Source organism: Leptonychotes weddellii, unplaced genomic scaffold (genome assembly GCF_054177405.1).
Source record: "Leptonychotes weddellii isolate Sample4059 unplaced genomic scaffold, ASM5417740v2 HiC_scaffold_6948, whole genome shotgun sequence".
In the NCBI taxonomy this organism is placed as follows: domain Eukaryota; kingdom Metazoa; phylum Chordata; class Mammalia; order Carnivora; family Phocidae; genus Leptonychotes; species Leptonychotes weddellii.
Window position 1 is genome coordinate 259 of NW_028038923.1, and position 8,511 is coordinate 8,769.

Below are 8,511 nucleotides of genomic sequence, written 5' to 3' on the forward strand. Positions count from 1 at the left end.
GGATAAGGTGGGGAGCTAAACACAGTAGGAGCTAAACATAGTAGGATGCAAAAATCTGCATACTGAAATGCAAGACCAGCAGGCTGCTTCTCCTGCCTAGCTCCTAGAATTCTAGACAGCCAGGTTTATACTCTCCACCCACCAACACACACCAGTGCACTTCTTCCAGTTAGCTTCTCACTTATACAAATGAAAGGACAGCCAAGAATCACTAGACAGTTAAAACAGTTTAGAAGAGACAAAAACAGGGAAAAAAAACTTACACGAAAACAAAGACCATCAGTGGAACAGAAGAAATAAAACAAAGTGTAGTTAATATCATCAAGGATATGAGAAAAGATATCTGCCAATGAAACAAAAATGGGGTCCTATAAAAAATCAGAGAACAGTTTTTAACTTCAGATATTAAAAATATGATGAACAAAAAGGGGTTTGCTTCAGCCTCTGCTGATGGCATAGCATGGCCCCTGAAGGGCTAGGAAACCTGCAGCCCCAGAGTCTGCAGGAGAAGATGCGGCCAGCAGGAGGGTAGGCATGGGCAGAGGCATGAAGCTGGGACTATGAGGCTGAGGCGGAGATGTCAGTGCCAGTGGAGAGTTGGATGCCTGTTGGGGGCACTGCTAAACTAGTGGATACCTGAACCAGGGCGGAGTCCATCAGGCTCCTCTGTGCTCAGCCATCTCAAGGCCAGAGGCTGCATCTCCGATCTAGTGAAGGACCTGGGGGCATAGGTCTTGGCAGTCTGGAGTGAGTCCAGCTGTCTGAGCTGTTGAAAGTCTACCTGGAATAAGAACAGAAATCCCAACCACAAGAAAAAAGGGCCGAGCCTGAGGAAAGCTACCCTTGAGAATGATAACATTTTGTGCTGAAGACAGGAAAATGTCAAGATCTACAGGATTTAACCAACATTTTGGGGGAAACTTGCATATAAACTTTTATCCTAGCTGCCAGTATTTTGGACAGATCCTTCATTTTTTATGAAGGTGAACCTAAAATTTGCCTCACATTGGAGCCTGTTGTTTTTGCTGGCTTGCCAGAATAGTTGAAGAAGGATGCATTTCCCACTCATGAAGTAATCCAGATTAGTCAATGTAAATGCACTGCTTCTGACAGAAAATGAAGGGAAAATACAATTTTGGAAAAAAAATTCAGAACTATGAAATGGAACACAGTGCTGTCTTAAAATTTTTCTACTTATATAAGGCTGTTGTACTTCATATTTCAGAAAGGGAAGAAATATTGAGGCTTGGTAAACTGGAAGCTCAGCTGAAAGCTTGCAGTTTTCAACTAGTCTTTTCAAAAGCAAAGCCATCTGCATTAGCTTTGTGCCTTCTCAATCTGGAAGTACAAACATAATTCATTAAATTATCACAGGTTCTCCTGCTTGTGATAAAGCATTTGAAGATTAATGACACTGAGTTCTTTCATTGGAGAGAGGTAATTTCAAATGTCTAGCTGACTATTTTCTCTCGAATGTTGTAAGAAGTTAGTTTGGATTGTTTCTAGGTACAGAGTCCAGACCGCCAACACAGCAACTGTGGTGTTCCTGAGTTGTAAACGATACCAGCAGACAGTGCTTTGATGAAAGTGAGGACTCTGAAGAGGTGAATTCTAAAGAATGAGGTCTCAGCAGCTCTCTCTCCATTGCAGTGATCAAAGATGCACTGTCTTTTTCAACTTGAAAGTGGCACAGTCTCTGAGCTTCCCATTTTAGAACTCTAATTGTACTGTGTCAGAATTTTAAGTATGTGGTTTATAAGCAATAAATGGAGGACTGGGTAATATTTCATCTAGCTCCCACTGAGGCAGGAATACATAGACTAGAACACCTGTTGTTTATAATTACTCAGACCAGATCTGGTCTGCTTTAATATTCTAAGCTATCAAATGGGTTAGGACCTCTCAAATGATTGAGAATAACTTAAATATAGGCACTTTGTTTTTCACTTTAAATAAAAATGATCTTGAGCTATTTGTTAATATGATAATAAATTTTGTGAGAAAGGATGTAGGAAGTTGAAGGAGAGAACATTTGTTTTCTTGATTGAAGTATGAAGTAGGAGGCTGAAATCTACTGAAATAAAAAGAGTCCTGTCTGAGAGGAGAAGAGGTTTGATGGGAGCATGTGCTGAATGGGTTTTGAGGGGAAGCTGGAGGGAACTGAGTAGGACAAGTAAGATTACTGACATGAAGCTGAGGTCCTAGCTAAGGTTGGAAACCATGAATTCATAGTCATGCAAGATCAAAGAACTAAGGGCTTTTTCTCTAGTATTCTCAACTTCCAAAATGCAGAAACAGAAAAGAGTAGCTCTTACTGCTCAAGGATTTGGGTTTAGCAGGTGGCTTGTGATGTCGAACTTCAGATGAAAGACCTTGTCAGTGAGAAATGAAGTAGACTAGGTTGAAACCGATAAATTCAAAGACAATGGGAGAACTGGGACTGAAGGGTTTGTTGTGATTCTTGTGCATATCTGGCGGGAAGGATAGGATGAGAGATGTGAAAAACCAAGAATTTGTTTACAATATATGGAATGCAGAACTTTGAGGTTTTGAGTGACCTCTTAAAGGCATGTCCCTTGGAAAAGGGCTACAGTGCAGAGGAGGAAAGGGTAAGGTGATAGAGGTCTGGGGAGTTTGAAATTAGAATGTGATTTTTTTGTTGTTTATATAAACACCGAAATCTCCCAGAATTGTGGTAGAAGTCTGGTAGAAAAAGACTGAGCCATGTCTGAAAGTCCACATTGAATAAAGTGAGCTTAACAAGCAGGATATGAGATAAATAGTCTTAAATGAAGATCAAATTTTATAGGCAGATGGAAAAGTAGAGGTCAGGAAGTAGAATTAGGGAATGAGGGTGGAATGTCACCTCTACAATCTCTCAATATATACATGTACATTCCCCTGGACAGGAGGAAAAGAAATAGCTTCAAGAAAGAGGCTTATGGGAATACTGAAAGTATAATTAATCAAAGCCTATCTTCCAGTAGCATCAATTTTCAATGGTTGGTAAACAATTTCATACATCTTAGATTCATACAAACTCAGATACAATTGATGTAGGAAGCAAAATTTATGCACATGCTAATGATAACACAGCAAATGTGAAAGAAAATTTACACTTATGAAATGCTGCTTTGGGCTAGTCCTCTGGCTCCTTTGGAAGACTGTCTTTCCACTGTCATCTGTGTGGGAAAACTTTGAAGAGGACCTGGGAGAAAGTTTAGGGACACAGAACAGTTCATTATCCATTGGAAAGAGTCTTGCGTGACAATGGATAAGGTGGGGGCAGGGGGTTGGGTTGTTCAATAGAGAAAAAGGTCAGGAAGAGAATTCTGAAAACAGTACAAGTCAGGTGCCCTGGCAAAGAAAGGAGGAGGAAGTGTGGGATGTTGAAGACTTTCAGTGATTGAAACAGGAATGAAGAGTGTTCATAAGCGATCGCCCTCAGATATTTCCTATTCTAAATTTTGCACACATCATTTTTGTGCAGGCAGTGCTATACTCTGCCTGTCTCAGGGAAGCAGTCAGGATCACGTGTGAGGAGATTTTCAGCAAGAACTCTTGTTCTGATAGATTCTGGGCTTTTCCATGGTGCTGGAAGCAGTGACAAGTTGTTGGTCCCCTCGTCGTAACCCTCCAGGTAGCTTATAATTAATTCAAACAGTGACAAGATAGTCTTACCTTATGGCTCTGTAACTCTTTCTTCCAGGTCAGAGACAACCAATGAAGACCCCAAAACAGGAGTTTACTTTTTCTCTATTTGGTTTCCATGATGCTTGTCTTTTCGACCTTTTGACAACAGCAAATACGTGTGAACTGCTGAACAGCACTGGGCACCTCAGCACACTTGACTTTTAAGTCCCCAGATGTTTTGGTCTTCCACTCACAGTGTCTTAGATCCTGGTTCTTTTGTTAGAACTATTTATTTTTTATCAACAATTACAGCAACACTGGTTTTCCCCCTACCTAGAGCTTTTCTCCCTCAGGGAGATCTCTAAAAATGCATCAGAGGAAAGACATAGCCCAGAATCCTTGAAGCTCATTTCCTCTGTTGCCAAAATGATTCTGTTATTTTGAAATTATACAGCACTTTTTACCCAGAAAGCTTTGTGAAAAAATACTTCCTTCTTCAAATGTTATTGGATATTGAATTACAGTTCCTGCTTTCCCTGTCAGTGAAAGTGATCACATTATCTTCAGATAAACTAATATCATGATTTATTAATGATCATGTAGCAGTAATCTGGCCTGCTATGGCCATGAATGGCGAAATAAAAGAAACTTTTTATGAGAAATTCTGGAATTTAAAGAATTATATTTTTGGTGTAGCCTGAAAGACCTGTAGTCATTTCCGGAAGAAACTGAACACAAGCCAGTTGGAAAAGACTGAGTTTGGAGGAATTGAAAAAGGAATTTTTCTAAAAAGACAGGCAGTGGCCTCAGGAAAGGAGGTTTGCTAAAGGCTCTGGGTACGGGCAGATGATAATAGGAATTGCCAAATTGGGTTTTTGAGGATATCAAGATGAGGCTTAACCTGGCAATTATTGAGTTTAAATCCAGCAGGAAAGGACAGAATAACACCCGGTGCCGTTCTCAGTGGTTTGCTAGTGTGGGAGGGGATGGGAAGGGGGCGGTAATAACAAAGTAATACTAACCCTAGGATGAACTGTTTAATTTTTACTTTTAAGAGATACTGCTCTCTCCTAGGTACAATAAAGCCTGTATATCTACTAAACAAGGTCTGAATTTATTCAGTCATTTAAGCATCAAATATTTACTGAATTTTTAAAAAGATGGATTAAATTGTCTTAGGAAATTTCACAACTGTTTTGAGAGGGGATGGGAGTTTGTGGTGGATACTTAAAGATGATGTGACTTAGTTTGAAAAAGAACATTTGTGACATAAGAACTAGTACAGGTAAGATGCTAAACCAAGATGACTTGGTTTGAGTACATGCAAGATACCTGGTGGGGAACCCTAGAAGGGTTGGAAGGAAAAGGATTTTGTAGGGGATTGGTCCTAAATTATGAAATATGGAGAAAAGCAAAAAAAGGGGGGTGATATTTGAATTGATATGGATTGAATTTTGTGGTGGGTAGAATAATGGGTCCACAAACATGTTCAAATCCTAATCCCCAGAACCTGTGAATGTTCATGGCAAGGAGAAATTAGGGTCGAGGATCTAATCAGCTGTTCCAGGAAATTATTCTGGATTATCCAGGTGGGTTCAGTATATGCATAAGGGTCATCGAGGAAGAGGGAGACAGACAAAAAAGAGAACCAGAGAAATGGCACCATAAAAAAGACACCAACCACTGTGGGCTTTGAAGATGGAAGGGGACCATAAACCTAGGAATGTGGGCACCCTCTAGAAGATAGAAAAGGAAGGGAGGAGAGGAGAGGAGAGGAGAGGAGAGGAGAGGAGAGGAGAGGAGAGGAGAGGAGAGGAGAGGAGGGAAAGGAAAGAAAAAAGAAAGGAAGGAAGGACTGATTTTTCCCTAGAATAAGTAAGGAATGCAGCCTCACTAACACCTTGATTTTAGCCCAGTGATACCCATTTCAGACTTCTGTCCTCCAGATCCATAAGATAATAAATTTATATTGTCTTAAGCCAGTTATTAGTGATTTGTTACAATAGCAATAAGAAACCAATACGGATTTATGGGGAATTGATATCAATGTCCAGATGAAAAAAATAGATTTGGATTTGCAAACTGACAAGATGAAGAAACTATGAGAATAGAGGATTAATCTAAAGAGTATTTTAGGCAAAAATAGAATGGTTTAGTTTTGGTGATTTTGAGGTTTAGGGGTAGATTAAAATTAAAAAAAATAAAATAATGGAGCAATCAGAGAAGTGGAAGGGTTATCAACACTGGACAGGGATAAATTCTAAGAGAGTTTGTGGTATGTAATTAGAGTTCAGTAAACATCTGCTGAATGAATAAAACAGAAATATCTTAGAAACTAGACAAAGACTCGGGGCGCCTGGGTGGCTCAGTTGGTTAAGCGACTGCCTTCGGCTCAGGTCATGATCCTGGAGTCCCGGGATCGAGTCCCGCATCGGGCTCCCTGCTCGGCAGGGGGTCTGCTTCTCCCTCTGACCCTCCTCCCTCTCATGCTCTCTGTCTCTGATTCTCTCTCTCTCAAATAAATAAATAAAATCTTAAAAAAAAAAAAAAGAAACTAGACAAAGACTAAGATGGAGGTGGTTAAAAGTGGCCTTTCTAGTCAAGAGTGGTAAAACTGCTCCTATCCATTATTAAATCTTCGGGAACTGACTAGGTTATTATATATTCCAAAAACACAGATTGGAGTTTAGGTCCTGAAAAGTATCATCTGACAGTCATATACATGAATGCTTGTTTCACTATGGCCTCACCCATGCTGAATGTTACAATTTGAGGAGGATCTCAAGGACACTGATTAAACTGAGGTGTATTTCTTGGTACATTATCAGTCAATGTCTGATAAATACTCATTTTTATAATTTTATGTCCTTCATCTCCCTATATGGTCCCATTCTCATATGCTTTTTGTCTATTTCGTGCTTGCTTTATATCCTTCCAATCCACACCCTCCATAAATTTCTTATGGGTGTCGGTGTAAAATATATAGTATTATTTCACATAATGCATACATATTTGTATATATGTATGAATTGCATGTCTCATATAAATATCAGATTCATATATAATTACATGTGTTGCATTGTATTTCTTACTATTTTCACTCAAACTATATAGAACTGGAAATTTTATTTTGATAAATATTGGAATTATCCTTTTCAGTACCCCCCACCCCAAGTTATCGAGTCTTCTGTTGACTGATATCTGGAATGCTTTCAACCTTTTACTACTATTGTACTTCAGTGAGCACTTTTATCGATGCCTTTTTGTGTACCTGAGCAAAGATTTCCCTAGAATTTTTTTTCTGATTATAGGACATGTGCATACCCTTATTCAACTAACCAATAGATTTTATTTCCAAAATGAATGCCACTGATTCCATCCAATAGCAATGCATCAGGGTTTTGTTTCCCTGCATCTGCATCAAAACTTGACATTATTTGAATTTTTCGCAATATGATGATCATGCAGCATATATCATTATTTTTATTTGCACGTCTATAATTACTACTGTTAATGGTTTTCTCTCGTTATATACATGGTGTTGGCATGTATAAATTGCCTATTCATATCATTTCCCAATTCTTTCTGGTTTCCCCATTTCCTGATAACTTATAAGACTTCTTAGTATATTCCAGGTCTTAATCCTTTGTCAGTTTTGGATGTTGCAAATAACTTCTTACTGCTAACTTCATCTGAGAGGACTTTGCCTGAGAAAATCTTTACTTTTGATGTAATACTATAGATGATTTTCTTTTATATCATTAATGCCTTTTGTTCTTATTAAAAAACTATTCTCCATAGAGAGAGATAAAAGATACTAGGATACACTTTCTACTAATTCTGTGTTTTTTCTTTTCACAATATCTCTTCATTCCATGGAGCTTATTTCTCTGACATACGGTCATAATTTCATTGTGTTTTCCATATTGCAAACCAATTATTTCAACATTATTTACAACAGAGTCCATAATTCTGTAGGATATGCTAGTCTTTTATCTTTTTACGTCTCATGTTGTTTAGAAACCTTAGGTCAGTGATTCAAATTTAAGCTTACTTTTTTCACGCTAGAGGTGTTGAGAATTTCTCTTTGTGTTCGATGCTTTTAAATACTTCTGAACTACATATAAATATGTATTGCTTTATTTTTTCTACCCTGCTCTGTACTTTATGAGGCTTCTTAACTGAGGGTATGCATCTTTCTTTTCTTTTTTTAAAGATTTTTATTTATCTATTTATTTGACAGAGAGAGAGAGACAGCGAGAGAAGGAACACAAGCAGCGGGAGTGGGAGAGGGAGAAGCAGACTCCCTGCGGAGCAGGAAGCCTGATGTGGGGCTCCATCCCAGGACCCTAGGATCACGACCTGAGCCAAAGGCAGACGCTCAACGACTGAGCCACCCAGGCGCCCTGCATCTTTCTTTAGTTACAAAAAATTTATGACTGCTGTATCTTCAGTTCTTCCCTCTCTGTGTTCTTATTTATTTTTCTCTTTTTGGGATTTCTATCAGATGGAAATGGGTACTTCAACCTTTAGTTTTTGCATCTTGTAACTTCCATTTTTATAGAGTTAGGGTTAGGGTTTGTACAAGTTCATCTCATTCATTTCAGTAGCCATGTAATACACTACAATATTATTATAATTATAATAATAATTATTATTTTAGAGAAGGTGGGGGGATAGTGGGGAGGGACAGAGGGAGAGGGAGAAATTTAAGCATGCTCCATGCCCAGTGTGGAGCCCAATGTGGGGCTTGATCTCACGACCCTGAGATCATGACCTGAGTGAAATCAAGAGTCAGACGCTTAACCCACTGAGCCACCCAGGTGCTCCATTATAAATAATTTATTGATGGATATTTAGGTTTCCAATTTTCACTAC

At 38.8% G+C, this 8,511-nt stretch overlaps 1 pseudogene; it reads left to right on the plus strand.

Annotated features, from left to right (window-relative positions):
* The first annotated feature begins 757 nt into the window (after window positions 1-757).
* On the plus strand, window positions 758-1,714 carry LOC102736829 (cyclin-G2 pseudogene; annotated as a pseudogene).
* The last annotated feature ends 6,797 nt before the right edge of the window (window positions 1,715-8,511 follow it).